Raw genomic sequence first — 21,204 nt, 5'->3', positions numbered from 1 at the left:
TTTTATTTAGATAGACATAGAGAGATATCACTGATAATGATGACAGTTTTTATTGTGTACTTACGATGTGTCAGTTTATGTGCTAGGTTCTTTATATGTTAACTCATTTTATCCTCAAAATAATGCTAGGATGTTTTATTATCGTGAAATTACTAATGAAGAGGCTAAAAAAAAAAAAAACTGTAGCTTGCTTTAGGGAGCAGGGATTAAAAGTGGTAGATCCATGATTTAAATCATGCTCTGCCAACTCCAGAGACAGATCTTTGAACAATAATCCCATATTTTGATTCCAGAAAAGCTACTGGACTTGTCAAAATGCTCTCTATCACTGCAGGAAGAAACAATAAATGCAGTGGCCAATAAAAAGTAATTTTTAAAAAACCAAATGTTAGAATTACTGTAATGTAACTTATAGTTGGGAAAATCCTGAGATAATATGGGCCATGGTAAGAAAATCCCCTGAGGGTCATGAGCATGAACACAGTTGGGAACTACTGATCCAGACAGACAGAATAGGGGACAATGATGCTTGTAATTAAGTATTTCCATTCATTTTAGAAAAATCTGGGGATTTTTAGCTTGGAAAAATATATGTCACAGGTTGAAATCATTGGAAGCAGATGGTAAGATGGTTTTGGAGTACATAGTGTTTGTTAGGAATAGACATCTGTGAAAAGAAGAAGAAAACTTTGAAGCCAAGAGAGAAGTTAAACTGGGATTCAGGCCTGATAAGGACAGTCATCTGGCAGTGAGTGCTGGAGTGAAATTTCCCATCAGAGTATCTGACAGAAGGCTAAATAGCAGCATTACAGAGTCACTAGATATAGGTTGCTCCAGGAAGGATAAAACCTTGAGTTAGGTAGCTCTTTGCCACTTTAGAGACTGCTTCAGTGGCAATCTCTAAAGGTGCTTCCAGCTGTATCTTCTCCCCAACAAGAATTTCAGTAGCTGGGGCAAGAGTTCTGTCATTTGATGAGAATCTAGATTCTGTATCTCCATGCCCACTTATGGCACCTTTTAGATGAACTTTACCATATAGGCTTGGAAGCTAAATCCTTCAGAATTCTGATGGATCTCTCTTCCTGAGGAAACCTAAAAGAAGATTAGTAGGATGTAAGTAGAGCCCCTAATAGTGCAGCTGATCTCAGGAGTGCAATTGATTCTCATTTTCTCCCTCTACTATATATTATACATTCTCCTCATATTTAGAGGGCATGTATTAACAGTATTGGTGGATTTACCCAGGTAGCATGACGCAGACCTTCATTTCTTAAGGATCTAAAGACCTACTCATTATGTTCTCCTAAGGTTTTGATTCCCATACTATTTATTTATCACCTAGATTAGGTAAGGAAATGCCTATAGATACTAAAGTGGATCATCTGGACCTCAAATATATCTATTCCTAAACTCACTACGTAATGGCCAATTCCTTTATTCATATGGTGACTCCTATTTCCTAGGCATAAAACACCCAGAGTGTGCAAACAACCATCAGTGGCACTTTTGATTTATTCTCTGATAAAAGTGTACTCTGTTGTGTTTCATAGTAACCTCACTGTGGGTTGCTGAACTTTGATCAGGATGTCATTCATTATCTGTATCCTAGATGCCCCTACTCTAACAAAGTGGGCATGTTGATGTTTCAGGTCTCTGGGTATCAATGTTAAATCACATCCTTTGTTCAATAGTCCTTAAAGCCATGATACTTAGATAGCTTCGAAGTCATTTATCCTTGGATGTAATAAGACAAAATTGAACCAACTATAATCCAATAACTTTTCTTGGACTCATCAAAGAATAGAAATTATAGGGGAAACTGCCATCCCCAAAAGCTAAAGAAAAAAAGGCTGATTCAGAAAGTCACAGCTAAGATTTGCTTTCTGAGCAGCAGCCTATGGAGCTATAAACTTGTATGAACATTTCAGTAGTTATGATGACTTCTTAGGCTAGATGTAGACCAGGCTGAAAGTAAGAAACTCTTGGAGTCTACATATGTACTGGAGCTCTCACACTTCTGTAGGTTTTACCTGGAGGAATCCCACCAATTTCTCATGCTGAAGATCCAAAAAGATCCTTTATGGCTCTGGCAGGGGTAGGGAGGAGTAATCATTGTGAAATAAGCCCCTCAAGTTCTCTATAATAAAATTCTACTCTCTAGGGTTAAGAGTCTTATTCCATTGGGAGAAAGGACATATATCACTTTCCAGCAACTTTTAACTTTCCTGCCTCCCTTAAGGGGGAAAAAAAGCCATGCCAATAGAAAAACATGTGTATCACAGACCAAGGACACAGGCACAGTAAAGAATAAAATTTAATCGTAAAAGTATTGAATGCTTTCCCTACTCTACAACTTAACACTACTTCAAGAGGGCTGTAATATAATAACAATGGATTACAAGTGAAAGACATGCAAGATGTAGATTCCTTAGAGAAACCCAAAGTCAAGAGGGTAGACAAACAAAAAGACACTTAAGAGTCTTGAAGTTTCTGGCATCCACAACTTCAGCAAACATTTACCACAGCCCAGCTCCTAGTCAAGTTAGCATAAACCCTCATAAAAGACTTTATCTCAATGCCTATTACCAAATCCAACATGCTTGGTTTTCAACAACAACAAACAATTACAAGGTATGATGAAGATAAGAAAATAAAGTCTAAAATGACAAACCAAGCATCAAAACCAGACTTAGATAGGACACAAATGTTGGAATTATGAGACAAGAAAATTAATGTGACTGATTAGCATGATAAGGCTTTTATCTTAGTTTCCTAGAGTTGTTATAACAAACTAAGTGGCTTAGAAAATACACTGTTTTAACAGATATAAAATGAAGGTGTTGGCAGGGTGATTCCTTCTTGGAGGTTCAATTAATCTGTTCCATGTCTGCCTCTCTCCTCATTTCTAGGATTTGCAAGCAATCCTTGATATTCCTTAGCTTGTGGAAATATAACTGAAACCTCTTCCTCTATTCCCATGTGGTACTCTGTGTATCTGAATCTCCGTCCAAATTTCTCTCTTCTTATAAGGATACTTATATTTAATTCAGGGCCTGTCTTAATCCAGTATGACCTTGTCTTAACTTGATTATATCTGTAAAGGCTCTACTTCTAAATAAGGTCACATTTACAGATTGTGGGTGGATATGACCTTGGGGGACACAAATTGACCCAAAATAGGCTTTCATGGAAAAGTAGACAGGGGGAAAAAAAAGAAGGAAAATGATGGGGAAAAAAAAAAACTGTAGGAGAAATGAAGTATGCCTTCGATGGGCTCAACAGTAGTCTAGATACAACCACGAAAATAATAATTGAGTTTGAAAGAGGTTGATAGAAATTTCTCAAACTAAAATTCAAAGAGAAAACAAGAAAAACCATAGAAGAGGACATTCAAAAACTACAGAACAGTTCAAAAGATGTAACGTGTATAATTGGAATATCAGAAGGAGAGAAAAGAAGAAACAAGCAGAAGGAATATTTAAAGTAATCAAAATTAATGACACACAGAGGAATTAAGAAAGAAAAAAAAAACCCACCTGAGCTTATCATACTCAAATTGTAGAAAACCAAGAACAAAGAGAAAAAAAAATGGAAAGAATTCAGAAAGAAATACCTTAGGTGAGAGAGGAGTGAAATATTTAAAGTGTTGAAAGAAGAAAAGAAGAAAAAAAGAAAGAGGAAGAAAGAAAACACCTTAAAATTTTATATCCAATGAAATTATCCTTAAAAGTGGAGAAATAAAGACTGATTTAGATAAATAGCATCCAAGAGAATTCATGGCCAAAAGCCTTTCCTATAAAACATGTTTTAAAAAGATTTTCAGGGTGAAGTGATAATTCTGTAAAAAAAAAAAAAAAAAAAAGAAATGTTGGAAGAGGAATAAGTCAATTTCATAGTACAAATAATGATGATTAATGATGCAAATTAATAATTTAGAGATTTCAGGACTTCCAGGATGGAATGCAGCTATGATAAAACAATCTGTTTTACAAATGTGTGTACTGAACTATGTGGGAGAAAAGGGTGCTGACCCATATAATTTTTTTTAAATGACCAAATTAGGGGCAGCCCGGGTGGCTCAGCGGTTTAGTGCCTGCCTCCAGCCCAGGGCATGATCCTGGGGTCCCTGGATCGAGTCCCACATCAGGCTCCTGGCATGGAGCCTGCTTCTCCCTAAAAATAAAATAAAATAAAATAAAATAAAATAAAATAAAATAAAATAAAATAAAATAAAATGACCAAATTAAAAGCAAAATGAATTGTATTTAATCTTTGTACTCTAGTTGATAAAGGTGTTTCTTGCAGGGGTATGGATGAATAGTTCTGATGACACTATGCATGTGCTGGCATTCTGGAATTGAACAATTAAGGAATAACAGATACTGTGAACCAGGTTTCTCACTGTTAATATGGGAAGTATTCCAACAGACAAGAGGAAGGCATAGAACTATCAACGTGGTGATGAATTAGAACTGGAGACATCAGTATAAATACATAGTCAGTTTGATAGAGATGTTTACATATAGAAATATTTATAGATATGTATGCATTTATATAGTTTAATATAACACATATATCCTTATTCTGTCAGCTGATAGGGCCTAGAAGCCCTGATATTCCATTAGTAATGAGCATAACTAACTCCCAAATCTTAATTGTAGTTGTTCTTCAAAAAAGGAAACAGTGCTTCTTGGAGAAATAGCTGAATAGTTCACGTGAAGACTGGGACACGGTCTATATAGGATGAGCCTAGAGCTCCTTATAGCATTAGAAATTAGAATGCTCAAAATATAGATGTATTTGCACATGTGCATGTATACATACACAAAATGATGGAGTCAATTGAAAGAGTTTCCCATGGCCAAATTTCAAGTAATTTGAATATATAAAATATATTAGATTACAATCCAAAGAAAAAAATAAATGTCCATAGTAATATAAATAATTAAATAAATAGATGTTGAAGACATATATATGTCCCATACATAAGAATTCTAAATAATTTATGTAGATATTCTGTCCTAAAGAAGGCAGAGCATAACATTCCCCTCTTTGAGAGTCCTGTGTGCATAATTTCCCTCCAAAGAGTGCAATATACAAATGGGGGTGAGGAAGAGTAGCTTTAGTTGAAAAACCACAAAAAGACTATTTTAGCCAGATCATCAGGTTCAATATTATCAGTCATAAATCAATTTAATAGTATGTACCCTTGCATGATATGGTAAAAATAGCACTTTACCTCTGTGGTCTTCTTTCTCCAAACCCATAACCTGTGTATCATGATTAAAAAAAAAAAAAGCAGACAACTTCTAATTAAAGGACATTCCATAGAATAATTGACCAGTATTCCTCAAAACTGGTAAGATAATTAAAAACAATAAAAGCCTGAGAAACTGTTAGAGTTGACAGGACCCAAGGAGACAAGATGACTAAATGCAATTGTGTCTTGGGTAGAATCCTGGAACAGAAGGACACTGGGTGAAAAACAAAACAAAAACAAAAACAAAAAACCAAAAAAACAAAACTAATGGAATGTGAATCACATATGGGCTTTAGATAATAATAGTATATCAAGGACTTCTGGGGAAGATGGCAGAGTTGGAGGACTCTAAACTCACCTCATTCCATAGATACAACTAGCTAACACTAGGATCAGTGTAAACAACCCAGAAAATGACCCAAGACTGGCAGAAAAAATCTCCACAACTAAATGTAGAAAAGAAGCCATATCAACAGGGTAGGAAGGGCAGAGATATGGTGGGGAGCTAAACCTCAAGGGTCTGACTACCAGAGGGAGGAAGGCAGATATGGAGAGGGGTGAAAAACAGACTATTACATGGGGAAGACTGTCTGGGGGAAGATAAAAACCATAACATTTGTCTTTAAAAATCAGAGATGCTGATTTTTTTAAAGCTCCTACAACTAGCAGGACTTAAAGCCTGGAACTTAAAAAATCAGTGGGTTTGGCTCTGGAACAGCTGGAAGCTGAGTCTCTGCCTTTGCCTATAAAGAGACAGAATGACAAACAGCCTGTGGAGATACAGCACAAAAGCAGCAGTTTGAAAAATGCCTGGGGCATATGGGAGGGAGAGGTATTTACTAATCTCAGTTCACTAAGGGACTCCTCCAGAAGCAAAAGACTGGCAGGAGCCTTCTCCCTCTCCCACTGCAAGCATCAACACATGGACACCTGCAGGAACCAGCTCAGTGTCAGCATTAACTATCTAACTTGCTTAAACCATTCCCCCATCTCTCCAGCTGGGCCTGTGTCAGTTCTATCACTGTGGGTGCCTTCCCCCAGAGGCCAGCACAAACCTCAACAACACTACGTTTTCCAACTGCATGCTTCACAGGGCCTTGGTCCCAGCAGCATCAGCAGCTTGTCATCTTTTGTGGAGTACATACAAACCTTGTTAAAACTGCATCTCTTGCTCACATATGCTTTGTGAAATGGCCTTAGCCAGCCTCAGTCTTCCCAGTGGCTATGTATCCCCTGTGGGAGAGGAGTAACACTACCTTGTGAGAAGTGCATGCCTGCCCACTACTTTCAAGAGGAAGAGACATAGCCAACTTTCCTAATACAGAGATTTAAATAAAATGAGGAGACAGAAGAATATGTCCCAAATGAAGGAACAGGACAAAAATCACAGCAAGAAACCTAAAGGAAATGGAGACAAGTAATATGCCTGATAGATAATTTAAATTAATGATGATAAAGCTACTCACTGGACTTGAGAAACACGCAGAGGAAATCAATGCAACCCTTAACATACACATATTAAAGAACTAATCAGAAATGAAGAACACAATAACTGAAATTAAAAATACAGTAAATGGAATAAATAGTAGGTTAGAAGAAATAGAAGAATGAATAGGTGGCCTGGAAGACAGAGCAATGGAAACTAATCAAACTGAACAAGTGACCAAGGAACTCTGTGACTCCAAGTGTAATAACATTTTCATTATAGGGATTCCAGAAGAAAAGGAAAGTGGTCGGAAAATCCTTCTGAAAAAAATAACTGAAAACTGCAGGAATTTGAGAAAGAAACAAATTTAGGTTCAGGAAGCACAGAGATTTCCACCCCCTGTTCAAATCAACCTAAAAAGGTCCACATCAAGACATGAAATAATTAAAATGGCAAAAGGCAGTGATAAGGAAAGAACTTTAAAAGCAACAAGAGAAAACGGATACATACATGGGAAACCTCATAAGGCTATCAGCAGATTTTTCCACAGAAACTTTGCAGGCCAGAAGAGAATGCCAGGATATACTCAAAGTACTGAAAGAAAAAAAAATCTGCAACCAAGAATTCTCTATTCAGTGAGGCTATAATTCAGAATAGAAGAGTGAGTTTCCCATACAAACAAAAGTTAAAGGAGTTCATGGTCACTAAATCATCACTATAAGAAATGTTACAGTAGACTCTGAGTGGATAGGAAAGACTATAAGCAGGAGTAAGAAAAGTGGGAATCACAAAAGTAGTAAAAAAACAAGTATATCTGTAAAAATCTATTAAGGGATTCACAAAACAAAATGAAGTATGAAACCATGTACCTAAAATGTTAAGGGGAGAGGAGTAAAGAATGTGTTCAAACTTAAGTGACCATCAACTAAAGATAGACTGCTATACGCAGATGTTATATATAAATCTAATTGTAGTGATAAATCAGAAAGCAGTAACAGATATGCAAAAACAAAGAGAAAAGAATCCAAATATATCAATAAAGAAAGGCAAATTATGGTGAAAGAAGAGGGAAGAAAGGAACAGAGAAAATCCACAAAAATAAACAAAAGCAAATAGCAAAATGGCAATAAATTAAAAATGGCAATAAATACATACCTATAAATAATTACTTTGACTGTAAATGGACTTACATGCTCTAATCAAATGACATAGATCTTGTTTTTTTATTCATTCCATCATTCTATATGTTCACTACAAGAGATGCACTTCAGACCTAAAGACATATGCAGATTGAAAGTGAGGTGATGGACAAACATGTATCACGCAAATGGATGTCAAAAGAAAGCTAAAGTAGCATTACTTATATCAGACAAAATTGACTTTATTTTTAAAAATTATTTACAATTTTATTTTTTAAATTATTTATTTATTTATTCATCAGAGAGAGAGAGAGAGAAAGTAAGAGAGAGAGAGAGGCAGAGACATAGGCAGAAGGAGAAACAGGCTCCATGCAGGGAGCCCGATGCGGAACTTGATCCCAGGTCTCCAGGATCATGCCCTGGGCTGAAGGTAGGCTCTAAACCACTGAGCCACCCAGGCTGCCCTATTTATTTATTTTAGAGAGAACATGTATACACAAACAGGGGTAGGAGCAGAGGGAGAAGCAGACTCCTTGCTGAGCTTGGAGCTGATTCAGGGCTTGATCTCATGACCCTGAGATTATTACCTGAGCCAAAACCAAAAGTTTAATCCATTGCTTAAAATAACATACTGGATCAGATAGATTTAATAGATATATTTATCGTATTCCATCTTAAAACAGTAGAATACTTGTTCTTTTCAGGTGCACTCAGGACATTCTACAAAGTAGATAACACATTGGTTCACAAAACAAGTGTCAATGATTTCAAAAAGACTGAATTTATATTATTCATCTTTTCTGACCACAATACAATAAAACTATAAATCAACCACAAGCAAAATCTAAAAAGAACACAAATATATGGAGGTTAAATAACATGAGTGAGTCAACCATGAAATCAAGGAAGAAAACAGAAAATACATCAAGAGGAATGCCCGGGTAGCTCAACGGTTGAGCGTCTGCCTTTGGCTTAGGGCATGATCCTGGAGTCCTGGGATTGAGTCTCACATCAGGCTTCCTTCATGGAGCCTTCTTCTCCCTCTGCCTGTGTCTCTGCCTCTCTCTTTCTCTCTCTCTCTGTCTCTCATGAATAAATAAATAAAATCTTAAAAAAAAAAAAGAAAATACATGGAGACAAATGAAAACACAATGATGTTCTAAGAGGGAAGTTTATAGCAATACATCCTACCTCAAGAAGCAAGAAAAATCTCAAATAAACAACCTAAACTTACACATAAGGAAGTTAGGAAAAGAACAACAAACAAAACACCAGAAGGAGGAAGGAAATAATAAAGATTAGAGAAGAAATAAATGATATAGAAACAGAAAAAAGAACAGATCAATGAAACCAAGAGCTATTTCTTTGAAAAGATCAACAAAAGTGCTAAAGCTCTACCCATACTAATAAAAAAAGAGGATACAAATAAAATCAGAAACAAAAGAAGAGAAACAACCAAATCCTCAAAAATACAAAGGATTGTTAAGAGAATATTATGAAAAATGAAATACCAATAAACTGTACAAGCTAGAACAAAGAGATAAATTCCTAGAAGCACATAACCTATGAAAAATGAAACAGTAAGAAAAAGAATATTTGAACAGATTTATTACCAGCAATGGAAATGAATCAGTAATCCAAACACTCCCAAAAAACAAAAGTCCAGGTCCTGATGCCTTCACAGGTAAATTCTACCAAACATTCAAAAAAGAAAAAAAAAAGGGGGATCCCTGGGTGGCGCAGCGGTTTAGCGCCTGCCTTTGGCCCAGGGCGCGGTCCTGGAGACCCAGGATGGAGTCCCATGTTGGGCTCCCGGTGCATGGAGCCTGCTTCTCCCTCCTCCTGTGTCTCTGCCTCTCTTTCTCTCTCTCTCTCTCTCTCTCTGTGTGTGTGTGTGTGTGACTATCATAAATAAATAAAAATTAAAAAAAAGAAAAGGAAGAAATACTTCCAAATTCATTCTATGATGCCAACGTTATCCTATTCCAAAATCAGTAATAAAGTATAAACAAAGAAAACTAAAGGTGAATATCTCTGATGAAAAATAGATGCAAAAATCCAAAAATCGTCAAAAAAATATTAGCCAACCAAATCAAACAATACATTTAAAAGCTCATTCACTGTGATCAAGTGCAATATATCCTTGGGCTGCAAGGTGTTCAATATTCACAAATCAATCAACATGATAGAGTACATCAGTAAGAGAAAAAAATAAAAATCAGACTATCATTTTGATAGACACAGAAAAAAACTTGACAAAGTATAGCATCCATTTATGATAAAAACCTTCAATAAAGTTCAGAGAGAATATACCTTAACGTAATAAAGATTATATATGAAAAATCTGCAAGTAACTTTTAAATGGTGAAAAACTAAGAACTTTTCCCCTAAGGTCAAGGATAAGACAAGGATGTCCACTCTCCACTTTTCTTCAACATAGTCCTAGAAATCCCAGTCACAGCAGACAACAAAAAGAAAGAAAAGGCATTCTCTTCTTAAGGAAGAAGTAAAACTTTTACTATTTGCAGATGACATATGACTATATATACATATATATATATTTTTATTTATGATAGAGAGAGAGGGAGAGGCAGAGACACAGGCAGAGGGAGAAGCAGGCTCTATGCACCGGGAGCCCGACATGGGATTCGATCCCGGGTCTCCAGGATCACGCCCTGGGCCAAAGGCAGGCGCTAAACCGCTGCGCCACCCAGGGATCCCTATGACTATATATTTAAAAAAAAAAAAAACCCTCAAAAGTCTCCAGTAAGAAAGTATTAGAAATGAAAAATGATTATAGGAAACTCACAGGATTCATAATATTTCTATATACTAATGAATCAATAGATAGAGAAATTTAGAAAGTGATACCATTTACAATCACACCAAAACTTTTAAGATACCAAGGAATAAACTTAACCAAAAAGGTTAAAGATCTATACTCTAAGTACTATAAAACATTACTGAAAGAAATTAGAAATGACATGATTTCACTCAAGGAACTAAAGACACAAAGAAATAGGAAGACATTCCATGGTCATAGAATTTATTAGTATTTACTAATAAAATGTCTATATTATCTAAAGTAATCTACACATTTAATGCCATCTCTATCAAAATACCAAGAGAGTTTTTACAGAGCTAGAACAAGCAATTCTAAAATTTATATGAAACTGCAAGAGCTAAAGAAGAGCTAAAGCAATCCTGAAAAGGAAAAATACAAAAAACAAAAAACAGAAAACTGCAGGTATCACAGTTCTGGGCTTCAAATTATATTACAAAGCTGTAGTAATCAAAGCAGTATCGTCCTGACACAAAACACCTAAATTAATAGATCAAAGTAGAAACCCAAGATATTAACTCATAATTATTTGGTCAATTAATTTTTGACAAAGTAAGCTGTAATATGCAATAAAAAAAAAAGTCTCTTCAACAAATGATGTTAGGAAAACTAGACAGCTACATGCAAAAGAATGAAAGTGCACCACTTTCTTTCATACACACAAAAATACTCAAAATGGAGTGAGGACCTAAATGTGAGACCTGAAACCATAAAAATTTTAGGCAGTAATGTCTCTGACATCAGGCATAGCAACATTTTTCCTAATATATCTCCTGAAGCAAGTCAAACAGAAATAAAACTATTGGGACTACATCAAAAGAAAAATGGGGATCCCTGGTGGCTCAGTGGTTTGGTGCCTGCCTTCAGCCCAGGGTGTGATCCTAGGGTCCCAGGATGGAGTCCCACATCAGGCTCCCTGCATGGAGCCTGCTTCTTCCCCTGCCTGTGTCTCTGCCTCTCTTTCTCTCTCTCTCTCTCAGTGTTTCTCTCATGAATAAATAAATAAAATCTTTAAAAAAAATCTTTTACACAACAAAGGAAACAATCCACAAAACTAACAGACAACCTACTGAATGAAAGAAGGTATTTGAAAAAGACATATCTGTTAAAGGGTTAGTATGCAAAATATATAAAGACCTTACACAACACCATAAAACAAAATAATCCAATTTTAAAAAAGGGTAGAAGAAATGAACAGATATTTTTCCAAAGAAGACATAGAGATGGCTGACAGCACATGGAAAGTTGCTAACATGACTCCTCATCAGGGAAGCGCAAATCAACATCACCCTGAGATGTTACCTCACACCTGTCACAATGACTAAAATCGAAAGCATAGACAGCAAATATTGATGAGGATATGGAAAAAGGGGAAGCTCATGCCCTGTTGGGGGAAATGCAAACTGTGCAGCCGTTTTTTGTTTTTGTTTTTTTTTTAAGATTTATTTATTTATTTACTCATGATACACATAGAGAGAGGGGGAGAGAGAGGCAGAGACACAGGAGGAGGGAGAAGCAGGATCTATGCCCAGAGCCCGACGCGGGACTCAATCCCGGGACTCCAGGATTGCACCTGGGGCCGGAGGCAGGCGCTAAACCGCTGAGCGACCCAGGGATCCCCTGTGCAGCCGGTTTTGAAGACAGGGCAGAATTTCCTCCGAAAATTAAATAGAACTACCTTACAATTCAGCAATTACACTAGTAGATGTTTACCCAAATAATACCAAAACACTAATTAAAAGAGGTACATGCACCCCTATGTTTTTATAACATTATTTGCAATAGCCAAACGATGGAAGAAGCCCAAGTTCCATTGATAGATGAATGAATGGATAAAGAAGATGTGATATATATAAAATATAAATTTATATATTTATATAAAATATAAATAAATAAATATAAAATATATTTATAAATATATACATTTATATTTAATATATATAATATATAATAATATGCATATAACATATATGATATATAATATGAATATATATTTATATTTTATATAAACATATATTTAATGTTTATAAATATATTTAATTATATTTATTATATTTATATTATATTAATTATAGTAATTATATTATATATTTAATTATTATTTATTATATTTATTTTAATATATTTAAATATATATTTATATATATTTTTATATATGTAATGGAATATTATTCAGTCATAAAAAGAATGAAATTTTGCCATTTGCAACAACAAGAGAGTACAATACTAAGTGAAATAGTCAGAGAAAGACAAATACCATATGATTTCAATCATGGAACTTAAAAAAAAATGAACAAAGGAAAAAAATGAGACAAACCAAACAATACACTCTTAACTATAGAGACAGATGGTTACCAGAGAGGAGGAGGGGGTGATGGGTACGTGAAATAGATAAAGGAGATTAGGAGGACACTTATCTTGATGCACTGAAAACATATGGAACTATTGAATTACTCTATTGTACAACTGAAATGAATGTTACTTTGTATATTAACAATAGTGGAGTTAAAATCTAAAAATTAATTAAAATAACAATTATATTGTATTAACATGGATTCATTAAACAAAGGTACCAATAATGTAAAAAGATAATAAAGGAAACTGTTACATGATATGTAGCATTTCTCTGTACTATCCTTGCAATATTTCAGAAAATTTAAGTTTTTAAAAATAGTTTATTATTATTTTTTTTAATGTTGGGAATCTTTTTTCCTCAGGGCATGCTTACCAGATAAATAGCCTGTGGGGAGTACTTGTGTTTTGTTTGTTTGTTTGAGGAATATATTCCTCTGCATTATCTAATGAAACACAGAGAAGAGTAGCTCTTTTTTAGGAAGGTCAGGCTACTTCAAAGGTTTTAAAGGTTCCGAGAAGCCTGGATATGTAAAATATCTGGGAACTTCTATCCATATGTCACTATCTCATATGTCAGGGTTCTAGGTTTTCCCATCTAATGTACTGATTTTGGGATAACAGCTCTCCTATGATTGGGCTTTTTACCTTCTTGAGTGGGGATGTCTCCACTCAGACTATTAGGTTTGAGGCCGAGTCTTTGACTCTCTCAGTCTTGCTTCTGCAGAAGAGAGTTTCTTGGTATGCAAATAAAAGAGGTCATCTGGCTCTCACAACTGGTCTTCAACTACCTAATTAAGCTGTCCATATCCTTTCTTCAGATCTTCAATGGCTTTTACCAAATAACCATTCAATCATGTTATCCTGATAGTTACTATTTCTTCCATACCCGAAAATGCTTAATGCATTCCACTTACTAGTGCATCCCCTCTATCAGTACAATCTTGCAATTCATCATTAGTGAAAATTCAACAAATGAACAGTTACCTGTGCTTCACATTGCCATGAAGGGGTCCTCAGTACCAGTACAGGAGTGAACCAGCTCCAAAACTCCATCATACTACCTGTGTTCTCACACAACTGCACTTATATTGCTAAGTGAAGCAGTTAGAGTCACCCAGTGGCAGGAAAGGGGAAAGCTAAGATTGTGGTTGAAGTTAAAGATGCTGGCCAGGAATTAACATATTTGGGGGTTGGGGGGAGGGAAGAGAAACAGGATCAGGCAGAGGAAAAAGTAAAAATGAAAGACTTAGCCAAGCTGGTTGGGAGATGTGGAGTGAATATTTCCCATCTGAATATCCTGATCAGAGAAACCTCTATAATCCTGAGCTGTTGAGTTGCCTTGGATAGGTGAGATCATGGGTGATATGGCACTATACTGCTGGTGTAGACTCCTCTTCTAACAGCTAGGAAGTAAGTGCTTCCTCAAATGGTATTTGAGAAATCTATTTACCACAAAGAGGAATATATTTCACATACAGAATTGAGTCATTAAGAACAAAAATCTACCCTTATAAACACTACATATATATAGAAGTTGACTGAATTTTCAACTAGTCATAATTTTGTGATTTATTTTTCTCAACAAGGGAAATTCCATAGAAACACAATGAAATTTACTTTTTAATGTTTACTAAGCTTTTAGTTTTAAGTATAATTAAGAAATGTTCTTCATCAGACCATATGTTCAACTGTTCAGTTGGGAATATACAACTTCTTTAATCACATAATTTATTCTGGTTGTCTATTTATTGGGAAGAATAAAGGAAAGTGAGGGTACTCTCGATCAAAAATCTACAAAATGAGCCAGTATTTACAGTTAAAATTCTTTTAATGTTCCAAAAGGAACTTATCATAGAAAACCCAAGAATCTCTGATGATGATAACTTACATTTATGCTCTGTTCCGTGCTGAGTACTTTGCAGGTATTCTGTAAGCCAGGATCACATAGGCTTTGGAAGTAGGTACAATCATTCCCATTCTACAAATGATATAATTACTTTGGAAAGGTTAGCAGTCTTACTCAGAGTAACACAGCTGATAACGACTCTCATACAATTTTAGACATCCTGTCCATAGTCAGACTGCCAAAGGAAAAGGTGTGAAATCTACAGATATACTTGGAATAAGTGTCAGAGGAAAGTTAAGGTTACCACACATTTCTTCTGGGATTTTGTCTCTTATAATTGAGAGATTAACTATAGAAACTGTTATAGATTCTGACTGGGAAGCAATGTGCAGCAGTTAAGAGCTTAAATTAAAATTATGTCTCTGTCATTTTTCAGCTTTATGACTTGAGCAAATTACTTAAACTTACCAATGCCTTATTTTTCTTATTAATAACAGCAGTAACAATGATTGACTGCTTGTTATGATTAAATATAGTATCACTTAACATGGTATATAACACTAAGCAAATGAAAATATATTTATTGTTGGTGTTAATGATATTGTTATTGTTGCTTAGTAATCTCTAGCTATGCCTTATATTCACTGTTTAATTCAGACAAAACTAACTTTAAAATTTAAGTTTCAAATTTTAGGAACTCATCCTCAGTTATGAGGATCTAAGAAATTCTAATACTTCCTATCAAATAAACCAGTTGTTTCACATAAGTTGAGTGATTATCATACACAGGTATTATCTTAAGTATTGGAAATCCAGTAATAAAATATAAACTGATCTGTTCTTGCTTATATTTTTGTCTCCTGTGGTCTGCAGTATGCCTAATGACATAGGAAAAATAATGTGACATGTGGAACTCGTATGTTCCAAATGGCAACCAGGACAGAGGTTATTGTGACTTTAAACATAATAATATGAAGAAAGGCCACAGTTCAAGGGGAAAAGGGCATCTGCCTCTGGATGTGTTCCTAGAAGAGGAAGCACTTAAGAATACTTTCTTTCTGAAAACTACAGATATGAAGCTGGTTGTCTCTGGGTTTAACTAATTTTTTTTTCAAATATGTGAAAACCAAACCAAACATAATGATCTGCATATACTTAACTCTCAACTAGGAGAAATAAAAATAAAGCATTATCAGTACAATTCAAATCCTTCATAGTCCAGATGATTATTCCCAATAACTTAGATATCCCTACCTATCCTGTATGTTGGAAATTAACTATTCCACTAGAGGATAAGCAGGATTATTCAATTATTTGAAAGGCATTCAATGACTCACAACATTTTTTTCATGAATGCAAAATGATCTCATGTAAAATACAAGTATGAGCTATTGTTGGATCTATTGGGTATCTCTAGAATTCAGAGCCAAGCTATTATCCTTAATATGCTCAATACTCTTATTAGCATTAATATATTACACTCTCACAAGGGAATAATTTCCCTTTTCCCATACAAGGAAACCACAGTTAAGAGAGATTGCCCAGTCACTTGGATACATAGGAGAACTGGAATTTACACTGAGTCCTACTAATTCCTATTATCAGACTTCCCATGGGTGCACCGAGAGCTTAGATGCCATGAGTACAATGGACTCATTTAAATTTTTGTTTTACCAAATACTACCTGAGAGACCTTGGGAAGGTTTACTAGTCTCTAAAATCCTCAATATCCTAATATATATCATAGAGGTGATAATGTCCATTTTATAAAATGTCTGTAAAATTTCATAATACATGTAAAGTACTTCATATAGTCCTTAATTTCCCTAAAGTAAATGCTGAACAAATAAAGTAAATGTTGAACATTATTCTTTCTATAGAAGAAGATAATTTAAAAGTTAAAAGCTGGCTGTATTTTAAAAGTTGACCCTTAGAATTTGCAAGACACTTAGGTGACTTGGCTTTGAGAGGTGAACATTGTGAATTCTGGGTATAGATAATTGTTGAAGAGCAAAGTTGCTTATTGGAACAGGGCTGAGTTATTAGAATGGTGTTCTTGTCTCCTGCAATGAAATACCAAAATCCTGAAGGCTTGACTCTCCTCCAACCTTAATCAATACCACAGCACAGCACATCTTTTCAATGACTTTTGAATGACTTCTGAAACTCTAGAAAGCTTTAGACTTCCTGGATAAATTTGAATGGAAAAATTGTAATGAATTCATTAATAGCATCTTCCCCAGAATGAGGACTAAACTAACAGCTCAGAGCTTTCTTTACCTAGGTTACAGAAGTGACCTCTTATCTGAACTAGAAATAGCTAATTGGATATTATTAGGAGCAAACAGTAAATATAAGTTATCATTTATTTTTAAAAAGGGATATGATCAATACCCTAATCAGAACATGCCCAGGCTGCTTAAGGATATAGATCCCTCCAAACCAAAAATACTCTTACTGTAGAACCCATGAACTGTGGTTGGGAAAAAAAAAAAAAGATTATAAAAATAATTCAAGAAGTTTGGAGATAAAACTTGTCACCTCTAGGTAGGCAAGGGCAATTGAGGTACACTAGGGGTTCTCAAAGAATAATGACTTGTTGAAAAAGCTCTAAGAGGAAAGTTCTCTAGATACATATGCTGACATTCTTATTTGGTCTTCCCTGGAAGAGCAAGGATTTGGCAGCCGGGGGGGGGGGGGGGGGGGTGTTGGGGGGGTGGGAGTTAGTCCAAGCAAATTCTTTTTCCTATTTGTGTGAACTGGTGCCTAGAAATAGTAGCAACTCACTGACATTTCTCCATGAGGTTTGAAAAATTAGATATTGCACAAACCAACTTCTATAACTTCTACAGACCTTTCTTTAACCAAGAACAATATTACCCTGAACAAGAGTATTTGAAGGAAAATGGCTTGAAATATTCTTTCATGTGGGAAGCTCAAGAAGATTTATAAGCACATACCTGACCTTCTCTGAGAAATAGTTTGATTTAATCTCTTTCATATTCTGCCTTTGCAAGAAGCTTCTTTGAAATTTTCTCAGGATGAGTGGAATATAACTCATGAATAAAATTTTCCTGGCTTAGAGACTACTGCTGAGCTTTGAGTTGTTTCAAGAGAAAATAATTTAGTGCCTTCATCCCAAGGGTGGGAGTCAGTCAATTTTCTTCAACCTCATGATATTAAGGACACCATTCAATACAGCATCAAATCCTAAACCCTGCTTCTACAAAACTCCTGTTTACCACTCCAATCTTGTCTTGTATCCTTGATGCTAATCCTTTTTCTCTCTCCTAGACAAATCACATTGCTCTTTTTTTTTTTTTTTTTTTAAGTGAACCAATCATATTTTCACTTTCACGTTAGTTCCTACACACTGGGCATTTCTTCTTCCTAGAAAACTCATCCAGCCTCTTATTTCAAAACCACAGCTTTCCCCTTCATCTAGTAGGTCTCTTCACATCAAAATGTATTATTCCTGAGGGAGCATTTATGATCCTAAAATAAACTAGATCGTTGTCGTATTTCTTTCTTAGGAGCTTTACTTTGCTACACAATCGCATCCTTGTTCATTGTATGCATTTTTGAAATATACTATAAATATATTTGAAATATATTGAAATGTACTATATAAGAATATACTATTTTTATAAGTTGATTGGAATTTTCAGGAGGCCCAGTGCTATGTGTCTTTTGCATTAATATATCAGTTGCACAGCAATGAAGCCAGAGAAGTGTGACTAATGTTTGTTGAAGTAATACACAAACAGGCTTCCTACTCTATATAGGATTTCTACTTTGTTTCCATAGCACTTACTTCTAAATGCCTCATTAGGTACTAAGGGTATATGCCTTAAATGATTATTTTCTTCTCATGGCCATTTTCCTTTGTAGACTGTTAGGAAAGAGTCCATCTTATTGACCCTTCTATTCCTAACTCTTTGATTTTGTAGTGGATACATAATCAATATTTATTGGTTAAAATTCTACTCTAGAGTCAAACTTAAAATGTCTAAAAGATCTGAAGGGCTGAGAACGAGGAGAGCCAATGATGTAAGTCTGAATCTAAGACAGAAGACTGATGTCCTGTCTTTAAGGTAGGCAGAGAGAATGAATTCTCCCTCTCTGCCTTACTATTCTATTCAGGTCTTCAGTAGATTTGGGGGTCACATAAGATGGGACTCTTTGTTTCCCCAAACTTATATTCAGAAAATTTTGACATCCCCCCCGCCTTTTTTAAAAGATTTATTTATCTTAGAGAGGAAGGGAGAAAGAAAATCAGACTTGGTGCTGAGCATGGAGCCTGATGCTGGGCTTGATCCCACCACCCTGAGATCAGAATCAGACACTTAACCAACTGAGTCACCCAGATGCTCCAAATTGTTGACATTCTTAACCACAGTTTCATTTTGACATACTCCTGGTCCCTTCGTTTGTGTCCTGAATTAAGGCACCATTCCTGTCTTCCAGTTCTTTATGCAGAGTTCCAATTTCTGTCCCTTGGCCCTAATCTTCTGATCAATCCAAATGATGCAGATCTCTGAATGTCTCAATAGCACAGGGGCTATGCAAACCAGGGGATTTCAATGCCTGAGGGCCCTTTGTCCTGGGAAGACTCTCCTAGAGTAGGGCCACCATAATGGCTTCTCTTATTCCAACCAGGGTCTTCTGAAAACCAGTGTTAAGTGAGGAGGCTAACAGTAAAACAGTATTATAAACATTTATAATTATGCCATAATGACAATATATAGGAAGGAGATTGACCAGGAATACATAAGATAATATTACAAAGGGTCCTAATGTAGAAAAGCACATTGGGGGCACCTGGGTGGCTCAGTTAAGTACCTAACTTCAGCTCAGGTCATGATCTTAGGGTCCTGGGATCAAGCTCCATGTGATGCTCCCTGCTCAGCGGGGAGTCTGCTTGCCCCTCTGCCCTTCTCCATCTCTCAAATAAATTAATAAAATTCTAAAAAAAAAATGCATCAGATTATTTTTGATTGACTATCAGCACCTCAGTGTATCAAACACGGCTGATCCACAATCCCGTAAAGATAAAGAAAATTTATGAAAATTTCAAGCCTCTGGATTTCTGGGGGAGATCACAGAATATTAAGATCCTAGTTCACCTTGTCCCGTGAATACAACTAGGTAACAACCATGTTAGTGTAAACAGTCCAGAAAATGATGCCAAGACTGGCAGATCAAACTCTCCACAGCTAAGTATGGAGAAGAGGCCACATAAAAGAGGGTAGGAAGGGTAGAGATGTAGTAGGGAAATAAAAAAACGTATAGGATTGTCTGTGGGAGGGAGGGACATTACAGGTGCAGAGAGGGGAGAGGAACACCCTTATATCAAGCACCCAAGGCATGGAAAACCCACAAAGGGAAGATGAATCTCCAAATGGGGGCCTAATTTTATATGTGCTTAAAATCAGCAGGGCTTAACACTTGGAACTTTAAAAATTAGCAGGTGCAACTCTGAAAGAGTTAAGAGGGAGACAGGAAACTGAGTCCTTGCCGTTCAAGAGAGAGCACAACAAATAGTTCTGCTGAGATAGCATAGAAGTAGTCATTTGAAAAGTGCCTGGGTGTGTGAGAAGATTTATTTATAAATTTCATATACTGGAGGGACAGGGATCTTTAGGAGACTTCTCCAAAGAAGCTGGCCAATACTCTTTCTCTCTCCCAACCCCCAGCCTAGACATAGGAACCTGTGGCAACCAGTGTAGTACCAGCACTCTCCATCTAACTTGGTAACAGCTAATCTTGCCCCAGCATGCTCCTGCTGACAGGCCCTCTACAGCCAGGCCTCACCTCCAGGTTTCCTTCCATACCAGACCCATGCAAACTTTACTAACACTGCACAGTGTACCTATTCTTCTGTGAACTCACCTCCTCCAATCCTGTCATCCTCAGTCCTAGTGGCCATGGTACCCTTCTGCAACAGACCGACATAGATATTACTGTCACTGTGCACCCCATCCTTGTGCTTTCCATCTCTTGCTGACTTGGCACCTCCAGGCCTGAAACAGGAGTTTTATAAAGCAGTTTCAGGTCCCCTTCTACAATAACCTGCACAAACTTTGCTAACTCTGCATGCCCCACCTCATTTTGTGGACCTATATCCTCCAACATTACCTTGGTTAGAGCCTATCCAAAGCCTTGACACAAAGCTAGCAATGTATAAGCAGTCCCAACGGGTACCAGTCCCAACACCAGTACAAAGTGACGTCTGCCTAGAGAGAGTGGAAGATAACCATACATATAAGTCCAATTGCAGTAGCAGCAATGGATTGGGGGCAGAGACATGGTCTGACTACAAACAAAGGCCCACCC

General features: G+C 36.1%; 1 pseudogene; it reads right to left on the bottom strand.

The window, feature by feature from the left end:
- Window positions 1–21,003, bottom strand: part of LOC112913937 (Y-box-binding protein 1-like) — a 104,896-nt pseudogene extending 83,893 nt beyond the window's left edge.
- Window positions 21,004–21,204: the final 201 nt, after the last annotated feature.

The sequence above is a fragment of the Vulpes vulpes genome, chromosome 15 (genome assembly GCF_048418805.1).
Source record: "Vulpes vulpes isolate BD-2025 chromosome 15, VulVul3, whole genome shotgun sequence".
Lineage (NCBI taxonomy): Eukaryota > Metazoa > Chordata > Mammalia > Carnivora > Canidae > Vulpes > Vulpes vulpes.
Note: the sequence above shows the minus strand (reverse complement) of the source record. Positions and strands in the feature narration are given on the sequence as shown.